General features: G+C 31.7%; 1 pseudogene; it reads right to left on the reverse strand.

The window, feature by feature from the left end:
- Positions 1-4,476: 4,476 nt before the first annotated feature.
- LOC109078319 overlaps positions 4,477-16,998 on the reverse strand; it is a 59,033-nt pseudogene continuing 46,511 nt past the window's right edge.

The following is a 16,998-nucleotide window of genomic DNA, read 5'->3' on the forward strand; positions in this document are numbered from 1 at the left end:
GTTATTTTAATATCATTTTCTATTATTATTATTTTTTTTAAGTAACAAAAGTACATTTATGGTTTTCATTTTAATGTTAGTTAACTATAATAACCTGGTTTGTATCTGTGAGATACTTTAACAGTTTTTATTACTATTTTTATTTTTATTTTATTTTTAGTAGTTTTAATGTATGTTTGTCTTTTTTTAATATCAATAGATTTTTTTATTAATTTTTAATAACTGTGAAAGTATTCCTTGGCAACGTCCTGAAATTATTATTTTTTTTTAACTTGATTTTTTATTTTTACTTTTTTATTATTTCTGTTAACATTTGTTTGATTTCAAGTAACAAAAGTGTATTTTTAAGGTTTTAATTTTGGTTTTCATTAACTATAATTAACTCTAGTGTGGATCTGTGACTTACAGTACCGTCTTGTTTCTGTGTATCTGAAGACCCAAATGAACTGAAATAAGACATGCGATAAAATCTGGTTCTGATTTTCAGTATTTATGTCTGTCATATGAGTTGCACAACACAACCCCAGATGAAACGTTCACAACTAACCCACATGTTGGAGATCAGAGCCGTCTGTGACCCAGAAAACCAGTCAAACAAGAACATGTCTGATTTTCATTAAGTTTCAGTCAGTTTTATTTTATGTGTAGAGCTTTTTCACAACACATACTGATTTACAGAATCGACAGAAAATCCCCCGACAAAACAAAAGAGATGTTTGTGAGGTTTGAAATAATAAAGTGAAGTTTCTCTGCTGGGTTTGAACAGGATTATTTTGAGCACTTCAAATGTCCTCAACCATCTTAAATCATAAATTTAAAATTAAATTATTTTAAAATACACTATAAAATAAAATACTACAAAATTCTAAAAACTAAATTGAAAATGTAAAATACTAAAATACTAAAATACTAAATTTTAAATTTTAAATAAAAATGTAAAACACATTAACTTTAAAATAAAAACAGCAAAATAAAATGAAAAGTTCTGAAAAACAGAACTTATTTATTTATTCTAATTTTTTATAAAAACAATACAAAATTGCATATTTGAAATAAAAAACTTGGCCTTAAAATGTAACCAAACACATACAGAAACACAAACCGTGTCAGTGCTGCGCTCTAGTGCTCAAGATCTGAACACAAACTCACATCAGTTATAACCCACGTGGTTTAAATATAATAATAATAATAATAATAATAATAATAATAATAATAATAAACATGACCCAAACAGCACATAAAAACATAATTTCTGGGTCTTTATACGTGTCCACATAACTGATCTGCATCATTAGGTTTGATTAACTTTAATAAAGATTTTAATTTTTTAATAAAGCGTTTATTTACGTCTGTCGAACCGGTCACGTGCACAAATTATTCTCTAAACATTTGCTTAAAAGCTCTTCTGATATATTTGCAAGATTTCTTTTTTAAATACGTCATTAAGACAAAAATGAGAGTTAGTCACGGTAGCTCCGGAGAATTTAGCGGCGTCTTTCTCTGCTTCTGAACGCGGCGAATCTGGATTTAGACTGGATTCATTCGGATTGACGAAATTTGTTAACATAACAATTAGGTTTTTTTTTTGAATATCAGTTTATGTCTAGGAAAAACTTAAATATCTTGACTACAAAAGGGCTTTTGAACAATTCAAACACGACACGGTAACACGAATCCATTACACCAGAGTGTCTTTCAAATTCTTTTATTGCTCAAATCTTCTTTAAAGAGAAGCCAAGACATAGTAAAATGTTTCCTATTCACCCACCCTCTAATAAACATCCAAAATAAAAGAACAGAATCAAGAACAAACAAACACAGATGCTTGAACCCATGCACCAGGACAGACATTCACCGCGATCTCCGAGGGGTCCTGCTCGAAATACTGGACTGAAGTTTCTTCCTAAAACCTCTCAAACTTGTGTGTGTTTGTGTTTTCTGTGCAGCATCTCCTCGTGTTGATGTTTGTGTGTTGAACTTCAGAAGAACCGCGTTCAATCGATGTTGAGCTGCTTCAGCGCTGCGACTCGTATCATAATTTAAAAGAAAAACAATCGAAACACTGAAAACAACAAATCATGATGTAAAATAATAATAAAAAAGATTTACATTCAAAATATCACAAACCATTTTAATAGTTGTTTTAAATTATTAAACATATTTTAAAAGAAACCATTACTAAAAATCAAAGCATAAAAATTTCAATATTTTAAACATCAAAACAAAGCAATTTAAGTTGCCTACTTTTAAATTAAAACATTTTAAAATTAAGTTTAAATATAAAGACATTTAAATATATTTTTATTATTATTTTTTAACATTAAAATTCTAAGGTGATATGCACTAAGATGACGTAAACTAAAAGTTGGCACTGATAGCTTTGTAGCACCATACAGCGCGTGCCGAGTTCGAATCCCGGTTTGAGGACCTTTCCTGATCCCGCCACCTTTCTCTCTCTTACTTTGATTCCTGTCAGCTTTAAACTATCCTATCACAAATGTCAAAAATAAATCTTAAAAAAAACTAACTAAAAACTAAACAGCTAAATCACAACCATTGTGACATTCGGAGTTGAATATAACGCAAATGACTGAGATGCAGATGTGAAGAAAACGAGCTCAAGAACGCATCCTAGAATGTTCAGATGTGGCTCAAATGGCATACTCCTGACATTCGTGCAACTTTAAAAACGTAAGGATGTTTAAAAATCTCAAATGCTTCACCATTTTCTCAATGGTTTTCTTGTAGAACACAGAACTTCACGCGCAGCTGCGTCACAAATCACATTCTACTTCTACTACAGTCTACAAGTGTGCACTTTACTGACACTGGGTAAGGCTAGCCTACATAAGTTTAAAAAAAATCAATGTTAAATTAAAACAAATAACAAAACAAAACACCAAACATTAATGAAATCATTAAGTAAACATCAAAAAATTATATATAAAAAATAAATAAAATAAAACACTAAATTAAACCATAAATATAAACATTTCAAAACTAAAATAAAACACTGGACATTAAATCTTAATGCAAATAAAATACTATTAGTAATTAAATGATAAAAATACACAATTAAAATTCATAGTATTCAAATAAAACAAAATACTTTATATATTATAATCAAATCATAAAAATGTAAAATTAAAATAAATTATAAAAATAAAAAACTAAATAAAACACTTACTAAAAATTATATCATACATGGAAAACTAAAATAAATGATTAAAATAAAAACAAAACACTTATGAAAAATTTATTTAATCAAAAAAAGTGCAAATCATAAAATAAATAAATTATTAAATTAAAATAAATCAAAACACTAAAATTTATTAAGTCATAATGCAAATTTAAAAGAAATGATTAAAATAGAAAAAAATGAAACATAAAAAAATTAAAAAATATAATTAAAAAAAAAAGAATCAAAATAAACCCTTACTAAAATATATATTAGATTTTATTTGTTTACCTGCATGTCATGTGGCCACTAACCAACTTCAGAGAACTATGCAAATGTCCTGTTAAACTACTGAAATATTCACTTCAGTAATTAACGCCAAAGGGATTCACCTGACAGAAAGTTTTCAAATCTCTGGTTTAAAGAATAAGATGTTTCTCATCTCAGCTTCAGTACGCTGGTCTGACTATAGGTCACGCGAGGTCAGTCTCGTCCTAAACACCAATCGTATACGTGATGTTGAAGACTAACAGCGTTCAGCTAATGTCCTGTGGGAAGACAAATGGAGCTGTCTAAAGAGAGATACATCTCTAACACCAACCCAAGACCTAAAACCAGCGGATCAGGAGCAGAAGATGAAGCACCAACATCATCTGATCAGATCCCTCCTTTACTCTTTAAATAATGCTCTTTCTGGAAACTGGAATCTCTCTCATGATTGTACATAAAGAGATGATAAACAAAATACAAATCATAGAATTGAACACAATAATAATAAAACCAACAATAGCTTCTTCTTTGGTTTAGAAACGACTGCTTTCATTCATAACTACACTAAACTACAGGAACTATTTCTTCTATTGCTTTAGACTAGTTGAGACTGATCTATCAGCGTCCACAATCGCAATCCTCATTCATTTCATTTAGCTTTTTATGTTTTTAATTATGTGATGCTAAGTTAATTTAAATAAAGATGCAAATGTAATGTGCAACTTGATCAAATCTTAATGTAAAATTACATTTGTTATTTTTAAATAAAAACAAGCAAAAGAAAACACTTAACTAAAAACACAGTTTTAAAATAAAAACAAAAAATATTTATTAAAAATAAATTAATCCTAAAAATGTAAAATTAAAGTAAATGATTAAGTAAAAAAAAAACACTTAAACACGCTAAAACATTAACCTTAATAAAAAAATTAAGGTTTAAAAGCAAATATAATATCTATAATGAAAGAAATGTATATAAAAACAAATTTAATGCATAAAATGATTATTATTATTTTTTTTAAAGTTTTTAAATTATTATTTGGTTCAAATCTAATGTGTAAATATATCAAAACTGATACATAAAAACAATTAGAAGAAAAACTAAAAAACGCATGTTTATCAATTGCAGCAAACTGCTGTACTGTTTTTCCCTCTTTGTGAAAATTAAATTTCAGTATAATGCAGTCCATTCAGGAAAATTATAATTACCTGATTTTTCTTCAAATGAAGAAAAGGTGATATGATGATTCATTCCCAACATGATTAATACCGGATATTAAACAATATTCAGATGTATTCAAAATTAAGGCTACTGAGATTTGTGTAAATTCCTACAAAACCAACACTTGACAGAAGAAAAACAACAGAATATAAAGATGTGATAGCTTAATATCTGAGGAAGACTATATGTGTTCTTCTTGATCCTTTTACATCATATCTGCATCTATCAACGGAGTGTTTACATATTTATGAACTTTCTGAAGGAGCTTCAGTTCAACAGACATTAAAAAAATAAAATAAAATTCAAGTGATAACCCTCATCAGCTCATGAAGCGGCCTGCGGAGTCCAGGTGGAAATGAGTCAAGTCCGTGTTTTTGGTGCTGAGGTCACCTGGAAGTTGATTGCGTGTCCATACTTTGAGTGCAGAGCGTCCATCAGAAGGCAACGCTGATGTACATTCACCTCTTCAGGATGCTATCTGACAATAAAACACAAAATCATCATCACACCGAGATAGAAATGCATCTACAGTGCACAAATGAAACTGTAAATGCAAGTTCAAAGCAAAAACCATGAGAGTTTGTAAAGTAAATTAACTAAATGAAACAATAATGCTTGTTAACGTTAGTTAATGCATGAACCGGTATTGTGAACTAGTTCAAAACATTTATTAATATATTAATAAAATCTATCACAACATTTATATCAAGGCATTATAAAAACAATACATTTAGAGCATTTATTTCTTAATTTCTACATGAACTAAGACATTTCAAGTTAGTATATTTAATTAATTAAATATTATTTTTATAGCTAGATTAATGATTTGTATTAGATGCATTAGATGACACATTAACTAACGTTAACAATTTGATTTCAGTCTTGACCAAACAAATAAAAGGCATGTAAGGTCATCAAGGTATGTTAAATTAATTTATTAATATAGCATTTATTTCATTAGCAAATAATATGTGACCCAGGACCACAAAACCATTTTTTTTTTTTTTTTTTTTTTTTTTTAAATTGAGATTTATACACCACTAAGCTGAATAAATAATCTTTCCATTGATGTATGGTAAAATATGAAAACAAAATTTGCTTGAGCTACAACTATTTGAAAATCTGGAATCTGAGGGAGCAAAAAAATCAATAAAATTACAAAATAACCTTTAAAGCTGTTCAAATGAAGTTCTTAGCGATGCATATTACTAATCAAAAATTAAGATTTGATATATTTACGGTAGGAAATTTACAAAATATCTTCATGGAACATGATCTTTACTTAATATCCTAATGATTTTTGACATAAAAGAAAAATCAATCATTTTGACTCATACAATATAATTTTGTATATCTAAAAAAATAACACACAAAATAAATACTGCTTTTGTGCTCCAGGGTCACATATTATTGTTAGTATAAAGAAAAGAATATGAAAGGCCAGCAGGGTCATGAGGTTGTAAGTTAAGGCTGTATGGATGGCTAGTGTTGGTTTTGTCATGTTTGTGAAGTTGAAAGTGTGTAGGGTGTAGTACACAGGACGTAGTGCGCACTTGGACTGGTAGGAGCAGGGTTGAATGTGGTCGCTGGTTTCCATGGTGATCTGTTGCCGTGCTACATGGACATCCTGTGACGAGGGAGCTTCTGTTACTACACCCTGAGAACAGGATGTTTAAAAAGTTTAAGTCTAAATAAACAAAACACTTTATAGCAACTTTAGCAAATGCATTAGGTATCATGAACTAACAATGAAAAAGGTTCACAGCATTTATTCATATATTCATTTTTACAACATGTGCATTTTCCAAATGTTTACAGCCTTTAATTACTTTATTAATACAGAATATGAATGTTAATTTCTAGATATATACTGCTTATAATAAGAAATTATTAACATCTTAACATCTTCCCAAACTTGTAGTAAGTTTTATAAACCTTCTCAACAAAAAATAACATCAATATAAAAGCTTGAATGTTCGAAAATGAAGAAATTTTCAAACAATAAAACAGCCCAAAATATTAGTATTGTAATTTTACAGTTGTACTGTACAATAACATTATTATTGTTGTTGTTTCTTAAATGCTTGATATTTATTTTTCAGTGAAATATAGTAATAGTAATAGTAAATTATTATTATTACTATTGTCAGATTGATACATAAATCAATTTTTTTGTCATATTCTGCAGAAGTAAAAATAATAATAACAACAATATATAATTATTATTATTATTATTATTATTATTGTCATATTGATATATAATCACACATTTTTCGCCAAATTGTTCAGTCCAACAAACAAGCAATTTTATTTTTTCTTGCATTTTAAATCACAATACGATCACAATGAACTTTTGGTCAAATTGTGCAGCCCTAGTATTTATGTAACTCATGAAACATGCATGATGTACCTCTACAGGAAGTGCTGACGGAGGGACCGGCGTTAACTGATGGATGAATGTTCCTTGCATAGGGGCCACAGGAGCTGGAGCCGTTATATACTGAAACACACACACACACACACACACACACACACACACACACACAGATTAGCAGTGGATAACACACACACACACGTTTTCATAGTTTTTAAATGTTGAATTATTTATTTATGTGTGTAAGCTGTGTGGTGTGCTTGTTGGCTGTATGTTTTAAGTTGGTGGCAAACCAGTTTCCCTTTTGGGATTAATAAAGTCTTCTCACTCACTCACTCACTCACACACTCACACACTCACACACTCACACACTCACACACACACACACACACACACACACACACACACACACACACACACACACTCACACACACACACACACACAAACACACACGCACGAGCACGACCACTGGATAACACACACCTGCAGTTCTCCTATCGTCCTGCAGAGGGCACTGAGTGATCGAGAGCTGCAGATCACGCTGTCTTGTGTGTGTGTGTTTGTGTGTGTGTGTGTGTGTGATGGATTGTTTAGCTGTCTCAGAGTGCTAATGAGTGGAGTTGAAGGGCGTGGTCAGAGGTGACTAACTTCCTGTACAGGCGCACAGTGTAAACTACTTCAGTGTCATAGTGCTGAAGACTGACTGTACACACACTCTGTACTAGGGATGTGCATCTCATAACGGAGGCTGATGCCATACACGTATCAATGCATACCCAACAATACGATACATTGAAGATACATATGAAGCAGCTACCGATGCGATGCGATTCATCTCTATTTCAATGCAGTACGATCCGATTTCAATTCAATTCATAATGTGATTCGATGCTATGGAGAAAATTGTATCACTTTTATTTCTTTGGTTCAGACAGACAGCAAATCATAAATTAACTTATGTGTCTTCTGACTTCTAACACCTCGAGGCCCGTTTCATAAAGTTTACCAAATTTTAAGCCAGGCTTATTTCAGTTAGTCTGACTCACTGTCAAATAATTAGGGTTCCATAAAGCAAATGTAACATAGATCAAGCTCAGTCACTGTGGCAACTTATGCTGGGAAACTAACCTGGTCTAAAGCAGGCTAACTGTCAGGCTAAACTCAGCTCCTTTAGGAATGCATTGATATTACTACTGACTCTCTCACATACTATTATAGCCATGCAGCCTTTCTCTCTGGTTTTATGACAGTTGTACCTTTTATAGTTAGCAGAACCGATAGCAGAACATTAGAACATTCAATTCTAAAACTGCTCTTTAAAGCATTAAAATCACTAAATTAAAAGTTAAAATCACTGAATTAAAACTATATTTTAACTGCTGATGGTCCCATATGTAGTAGGTTTTTAGTCTGGCATATATTCTGGTATACAGTCTAGTATATAATCAAGTTTTTAGTCTGTTATTTAGTCAGGTTTTTAGGTATATAGTCATATTTAGTCTATATACATTATATGGTCCAGCATATAGTATAGTATATAGTCAGATTTTTAGTCTGGTATATAATTGGACTACATATAGTAGTATATAATAGGTTGTTAGTCTGGTAAATAATCTGATATATAGTCCAATATATAATCAGTTTTTTAGTCTGTAATATAGTCGATTATTTAGTTAGGTTTTTAGTCTGGTATATAGTTCAGCATATAGTCGTTTTTAGTCTGTATATAGTCACGTATATATTCTGGTACATAGTTTAGTACATGGTCAGGTTTTTAGTCTGGTATATAGTTCAGTGTATAGCCTGTTATATAGTCTGCTATTTAGTTCAGTATATAGTCTATTATATAGTCTGGAATATAGCTCAGCATACAGTCTGTTATATAGTTGGGTATACAGCCTGTTATATAGTCTGGTGTATAGTTCAGTATATAGTCTGTTATATAGTGCTGTATATAGTCTGTTATAGTTCAGTATACAGTCTGTTATATAGTTCAGTATACAGTCTGTTATATAGTGCTGTATATAGACTGTTATATAGTTCATTATATAGTCTGTTATATAGTTCAGTATACAGTCTGTTATATAGTGCTGTATATAGTCTGTTATATAGTTCAGTATACAGTCTGTTATATAGTTCAGTATACAGTCTGTTATATAGTTCAGTATATAGTCGGTTATATAGTTCAGTATATAGTCTGTTATATAGTTCAGTATATAGTCTGATATATAGTTGGTTATATAGTTCAGTATATAGTCTGTTATATAGTTCAGTATACAGTCTGTTATATAGTGCTGTATATAGTCTGTTATATAGTTCAGTATACAGTCTATTATATAGTGCTGAACATAGTCTGTTATATAGTTCAGTATATAGTCTGTTATATAGTCAAGTATATAGTCTGTTATATAGTTCAGTATATAGTCTGATATATAGTCTGTTATATAGTCGGTTATATAGTTCAGTATATAGTCGGTTATATAGTTCAGTATATAGTCTGTTATATAGTCTGATATATAGTCCAGTATATAGTCTGTTATATAGTCTGATATATAGTTCAGTAAACAGCCTGTTATATAGTTCAGTATACACTCTGTTACATAGTTCAGTATATAGTCTGTTACATAGTCAGGTATATAGTTCAGTATATAGTCTGTTACATAGTCTGATATATAGTCCAGTATATAGTCTGTTATAGTCTGTTATATAGTTCAGTATATAGTCTGTCACATAGTCTGATATATAGTTCAGTAAACAGTCTGTTATATAGTTCAGTATACACTCTGTTATATAGTTCAGTATATAGTCTGTTACATAGTCAGGTATATAGTTCAGTATATAGTCTGTTACATAGTCAGGTATATAGTTCAGTATATAGTCTGTTATATAGTCTGATATATAGTCCAGTATATAGTCTGTTATATAGTCTGTTATATAGTTCAGTATATAGTCTGTTATATAGTCCAGTATATAGTCTGTTATATAGTCTGATATATAGTCCAGTATATAGTCTGTTATATAGTCTGTTATATAGTTCAGTATATAGTCTGTTATATAGTCTGTTATATAGTCCAGTATATAGTCTGTTATATAGTTCAGTATATAGTCTGTTATATAGTCTGATATATATTCCAGTATATAGTCTGTTATACAGTCTGTTATACAGTCTGTTATATAGTTCAGTATATAGTCTGTTATATAGTCTGATACATAGTCCAGTATATAGTCTGTTATACAGTCTGTTATATAGTTCAGTATATAGTCTTATATAGTTCAGTATATAGTCTGTTATATAGTCTGTTATATAGTTCAGTATATAGTCTGATATATAGTCCAGTATATAGTCTGTTATATAGTCTGTTATATAGTTCAGTATATAGTCTGTTATATAGTCCAGTATATAGTCTGTTATATAGTTCAGTATACAGCCTGTTATATAGTTCAGTATATAGTCTGTTATATAGTCCAGTATAAAGTCTGATATATAGTTCAGTATATAGTCTGTTATATACTCTGATATATAGTTCAGTATATAGTCTGTTATATAGTCTGGTATATAATTCAGTAGACAGTCAGGTATATATTCTGTTATGTAGTCTGGTATATAGTCTTCCCTATAGTCCATTTCATAGTTGAGTATACAGTACGGTATATATTCTTGTATATAGTTAAATATTTAGTAGGATATATAGTCTGGATACAGTCATATCTTTAGTCTGGTATATATTATAGTATTAAGTCTGATATAAATTATTCTGACCAAAAAACACTTTTATCATCTGACTGTACTGTACAGTGATCAAACACAGTTGACGTTCTTGTGATATTTAATGTTGAGTAAATGGGAAATCAGAGCAGACAGCATATAAACCCACATTAGCAGAGGTTCCCAGTGTCAGCTGACTCATCTGTTGTGTTAGTGGAGTCATTACAGTGCTGTGATCGAGAGCTGGACTGATGAGCGCTCCCTACAGACACACACACACAGAAAACAAACACATTTAACTTATTTACTGTACCAACTGCAAAAAAATCACTTCTTATTAACTCCTGATTAGTCATTTTTCGCTTTGTTTTCCAGTTAAAATATCGAAAAAAATGGTGTTGCTTCAAGTAAATCTATTGTTTTAAGGATCTGTAGAGATTTTTTAAGTTGGAAACCAGATATAGATTTTTTGCAGCGTCCTTTTTCTTTTTCACATTGATAACATTGTGTTCTTCCTGTAGAAATAAAGAAGGACGTCTACATCCACATGAGCCTGGTCTCCAGAAAGTGTTACGGTCAAGTCGATGGGTTTGTGTTGTGTAAAAATAAATGAAACTTCAGCACAGAACACACTGATATTGATTTAGTGAATGTCATATAACTGTGGGTTATGGTTGGCTGAACTCAGTCAATGACTTTAACACGGCAAACAATCCAGAAACAGCACGAGGAGCATGTTACAGGAGTTTATATGAGAATAAGACTGAATCAGCAGCGAACTAACTCAAGTCTGATACTACACAGAAATATAATGCTCTCAGAAAGGTGCACAAACTCATATTACTGAGATGTTGTCACATATTTTCAAACCGATATTGCCTCTGCTAAACTCAGACTGAGCAAGAAACATTTTCCCCACAGTCGTTAGTTTTCATGATCATTTTCAGCCTCTCTAATGCAATTAAGAAAGCAGTTTCTGCTACTGTACCTTTAAGGCTTGTGTCTGTAAATGGTCACAGAGAGAAGAAAGGTCAGAGGTCACTTACTGTCGGCTGCATCACATACTGCTGCGGCATCCATGCTGTGCTCTGAACCAAAGGCACATTAAAGGGTTAATATTGCTAACTAACAACAAGCATTAAATAAACATTAACTGAAATATACATTAACTGAAATAAAATGAAAAACAAATGTATTCCAGCTATTAGCAACATTTCACATTTTCAAAACTATGGAATAAATTTTCCACTTAAAGTATTGCATAAAAAACAAGCATGAAATCAAAATTTAAAAGCGCACATAAAAAATAATGCACAAAATTTTAAAAGTACAGCAGAGTTTTTCGGACAGTAAACAATGGCCACGGATTGAAAAATAATAACCATAAAAAAAAAAAAAATTAATAGCGCATTTTAATAAATAATAAGCATGAATCAAAAGTTTAAACAAATTTAAAATCATATTTAATAAAATAAGTATTTATGCAAAATTATCCGACACATAATAATTTTTTCCTTGGTTATATTTGTGTTTCCTGTGTGCTCAGACATTTTCTGATCATAATTTTATTTTTTGTATGCTCATGTTGTTTTTCCCTTTACTCCTTTACAGATTCTGCTATTATTTTTTATTTATTTTTTTTTCCAGATCTTGCAGTTAGAGTTTCATGTAATTCAGGGCGGGCTTAAGCATCATCATTGGTCAACTAGTTCTTGACTGACAGCTCTCATATAAAACCACCATAACTGAAATAAAATTAATAAAAACTATATAGACATTTACAAAAACAACATTACCAGCTGTTACTTAAAATTAAAATTAAAACTGAACATAAAAATATCAATGAAATCGAAATATGAATAGAAATTGTAACAGTATATCTCGATGCTAAAATAAAACACATATAATTTAATTCATTAATAGTCATTTTAAATGTTTAGATTTGTTATTATTAAATTGTTTTACAATGTGAAGCCTTTTGCTAAATATGAGTAAATATGCTATAGAAATAAATGTAAATGAAATTAAACAAAACCAAAACATCACTCAAGAATGTGATATTTTCTGAATTACTGCTGCTAAAAATTAACATCAAAACCACTTATTCACACAGTTCAACTCTGAACTGATGAAAATGCAAAATCAAATCAAACAGCAGTAATTCATTCATATATACATTGACCTAGAACCATATTAGAGCTGTAGTATAAAAATATATTCATATATGCACACATAATTTTCATGCACAGCCACAGGAATCTGGCTTCATATTAGTGCTAAACCTGTGCTTGATCTCAGTGAAGAGAAGACAGTGATGAAGATGATGCTCCTCTGCTCTGATACTGATCAATCAATCTGACAGTGATAGATCGATCACACACCCACACAAACACACAAGCCCTTTAATCTCTCTTTCTGATCTCTCGTTCTCTCATTTGTTAATGAAATCTCCTGTGTAATTCAGCTGTCAGAGCAACAATTGAACCGGCAGACAGTTGATTCTTCACCTCTTGTAGACACTGTGGAGGTGAAGGTGTCTGTCCCAGACGGGGTTAACGGCTCATATTCATTAAACAAACTCAGATGAGTTTCCAGATCAGAGCTGTAAGACACAGAGCTTGTTCATTCACGAGCTGCTCTGATGGTCTGATACTGAAATCACACACACACACCTGATATGCAGATATGGGTGAAGTGGTGATGAACGGAGTGATGGACGCTTGAGCGATCATCCGGTTAGCAGTGATGCCGTACGGAGAAGAGTAGAACCTGCACAGAGACAGAGATTACATATTAATGATATTGATTATGATATAAACATTATATATATATACAGACTTCAGCACACATGACAGTGCGTGTGTGTGTGTGTCCTGCAGGTGGTGCTGTGATGAAACTGTAAATACTCAGAGCTGTGTTTCTCTGATCTCTTATCAGACAGGATGTTTCATTAGGAGACACGGGAAACAGGAAGTGAGGAATTTCCTGCAAGCAGAACACACTGCGAGAAACGATCTCTCCTCATGTCTCAGTGTGTGTGTGTGTGTGTGTGTGTGTGTGTGTGTGTGTGTGTGTGTGTGTGTGTGTGAGACAGAGAGAGAGAGACGTACCCGTTCTGCATGACGGCAGGGTCGTATGCGAGTGTCATTCCCGTCTGCAGAGACACACAGAGAGACAGAGATGTGTTAACAGCAGACTTCATCAGATCCAAACCCTCAGATGCTCCATCACTCCATCATGAGAGAAAGACAGTGATTATATGAGTTTATGATGATGAGAGTTTGAAACTATCATAACCAGATTCATCCAGTGACAATGTGTCTCTCAACACTGCGAGTGAAATTTCTGCTCGACCAAACAAAAACACAGCCAATCAGAACATATATGATTATTAGTATTTAATATTTAATTTGTCAGATCTGTGTTTTGGAAATTTTCAAATTTTATTCTCTTAAAAACAAACAAATGATCAAATGGTTAAGAAAAATTTAGATTGCCTTTTTTTTAGTTAGTAGTAATTAAAGAGACATTAAAGATCAAAATGTAAGACAAATGTAAATCTTATATATATATATATATATATATATATATATATATATATATATATATATATATATATATATATATATATATATATATATAATTAGTATATATTTTTTATACATATAAAAATATTAGTTCTTTTTATATATCTAAAAATATATTTATATAATAAAAATAATTATGTATAGATTTTTTTTTTATATATATATATATATACTATATTATCAGTAAATGTTTATCTAAACAGTGCATTAAAAATATATAAAAAAATATATATATATATTTGTACATTTGTAGACAAATATACAGTAGTAATAGTTTTTAGGGCTGCGTGATTATTCAAAGGTGATTGTCATGTGCATTTTGTCAGTAAATCTGGTTCTGTGATTAGTAGTAAATCTCCAGCATGTGCTTTCAGATAGAGCAGCATTTACTACACACAGCCATAGTTTACTGACAGCCTACACAATATCACGTTCATTATCACAGACAATTTAATTGTGCGATAATGAAATCAAAGAAATCGTTCTGTGATAATGAAAGCTGTTGTCGTAGCTTCTCAGTGAACGTATCTGTGTAGTAAATGCTGCTCCACCTGAAAGCACGTGAAAATACCACATTCAATAACACGTTTTAACGTTTTAAGCCGAGTGTTTGAAATAAATCCTTCTGTGAGATGATGAGGCTTCTTACACAGAATAAGGCACACAACATATTTCATAGTATTCTGAGCAATGATAAAGGCACTGCATTATTATATACTTTAATATAAGGAAAATTATAATAAGATGAACTCAGATAAACCATTTATTATCGTAGTCGTGTGTTTATTAGTCACGTTGAATTTAAAGAAAGCAGTTAAATCTTCTGTTTATTCAGCTGCCGCTGTAGGGATTTCCTGGGTTTCTTCTGCGGGGCGTATTTGGCGTTCCTCTGGCCTTCGGATGGAGATTTACTACTGATCAGAGAACCGTGCTTCACTGAAAGATACGCATGACAATCGCAGCTTCTCTCTAATCGCGATGCCGATTTCATTTTGATTTATTGTGCAGCCCTATTTTAAATTATACACAAAACTTAAACTACTCTAAATATACTGAACTCTAAGCTACAGAAGCACAGTGGTGATGTGGTGCGTCTGTGCTGCATTTGTGTGACATGCAGCAGGTGCATCAGCTGCACTTTAGGACACGAGGATGATGATGATGATCAGCCTGATTTCCTGTAAATGAATCACTGTGTGTGTGTGTGTGTGTGTGTGTGTGTGTGTGTGTGTGTATGTGTGTGATCTTACCTCTCCTTCCCTCCATGCTCTGCCATTCTGTGGATATTTACTCTGAGTTTGTCTCTTCTTCTGACTGCCATCAGCAAACTTACACAGCAGCGGTTCAGACGGACCTACAGACAAACACAAGAGACAAAGACTGAGCCTACAGCAAACACAGACATCTCTCCATCTGTCCACTTCACTGCCAAAACTAGAACAGAATAGACAGACAGATAAGGAGAAAAGAAAGACAGAAAGAAAGAAAGAAGCTAGACAATGATAGAACGATTTAATGATAGATATATAGACAGATAGACAGATAGACAGACAGACAGACAGACAGACAGACAGACAGACAGATAGATAGATAGATAGATAGATAGATAGATAGATAGATAGATAGAAAGAACATCAGAAAGACAGAATGATGGATGGATGGATAGACTAAATCCTCCCAAAACATTATAAAAATGTTTAGTTGTGGGACGTTATAAATTTCCTTTCACTTTCTAACTGACAGATGATTGAAAAGCCTTAAACAAAACACATAAGCTGATCTGAGTAACAGGAAACACACATCTGCAATCAAAGCATCTGTTCCTCATCAGATCATCTGAGCTGCTCCACAGTGACTTTACAGCTCTAGACTCACTCAGTAACAGCTAGCGACTCATTTCTCCTAACATTTACATTACATTTACATTTAGTCATTTAGCAGACGCTTTTATCCAAAGCGACTTACAGATGAGGACAATGGAAGCAATCAAAATCATGTGCTATAACAAGTCTCAGTTAGCTTAATGCAGTACACACAGCAAGGGCTTTTTAAATAATATAATAAATAAAAAGAAAACAGATAGAATAGAAAAAGAATAGAGCAAGCTAGTGTTAGAGGCCTTTTTTGCTTTTGTTAATTGTATAATAAATGAAAAGGAAACAGATAGAATACAAAAAGATTAAAAAGCTAGTTACTTTTTTTTTTAAAGAAAACAAGCAGCAAATGAATAGAGTGCAAGTCTAAAATGGACAAGTGTGTGTGTTTTTTAAGTATAGAATTAGAATAGAGAGTGCTAGAGTTAGAGCATCAAATAAAGATGGAAGAGATGTGTTTTAAGCCGATTCTTGAAGATGGCTAAGGACATTTAATTCAAAAGTCCGTAAAAGTGACTTTGTGCTTCTTTGGGATGAACAATAAAGCGACATTCACTTGCAGAACACAAACTTCTAGAGGGCACATAAGTCTGAAGTAATGAATTTAGGTAAAGGGGTGCAGAGCCAGTGACGGATTTGTAGGCAAACATCAATGCCTTGAATTGTATGCAAGCAGCTATAGCCAGTGCAAATTGATAAACAGAGGTGTGACATGCATTATTTTCAGCTCATTAAAAATTAATCATGCTGCAGCATTCTGGATTAATTGTAAAGGTTTGATAGAAC

Source organism: Cyprinus carpio, chromosome B19 (genome assembly GCF_018340385.1).
Source record: "Cyprinus carpio isolate SPL01 chromosome B19, ASM1834038v1, whole genome shotgun sequence".
NCBI lineage: Eukaryota > Metazoa > Chordata > Actinopteri > Cypriniformes > Cyprinidae > Cyprinus > Cyprinus carpio.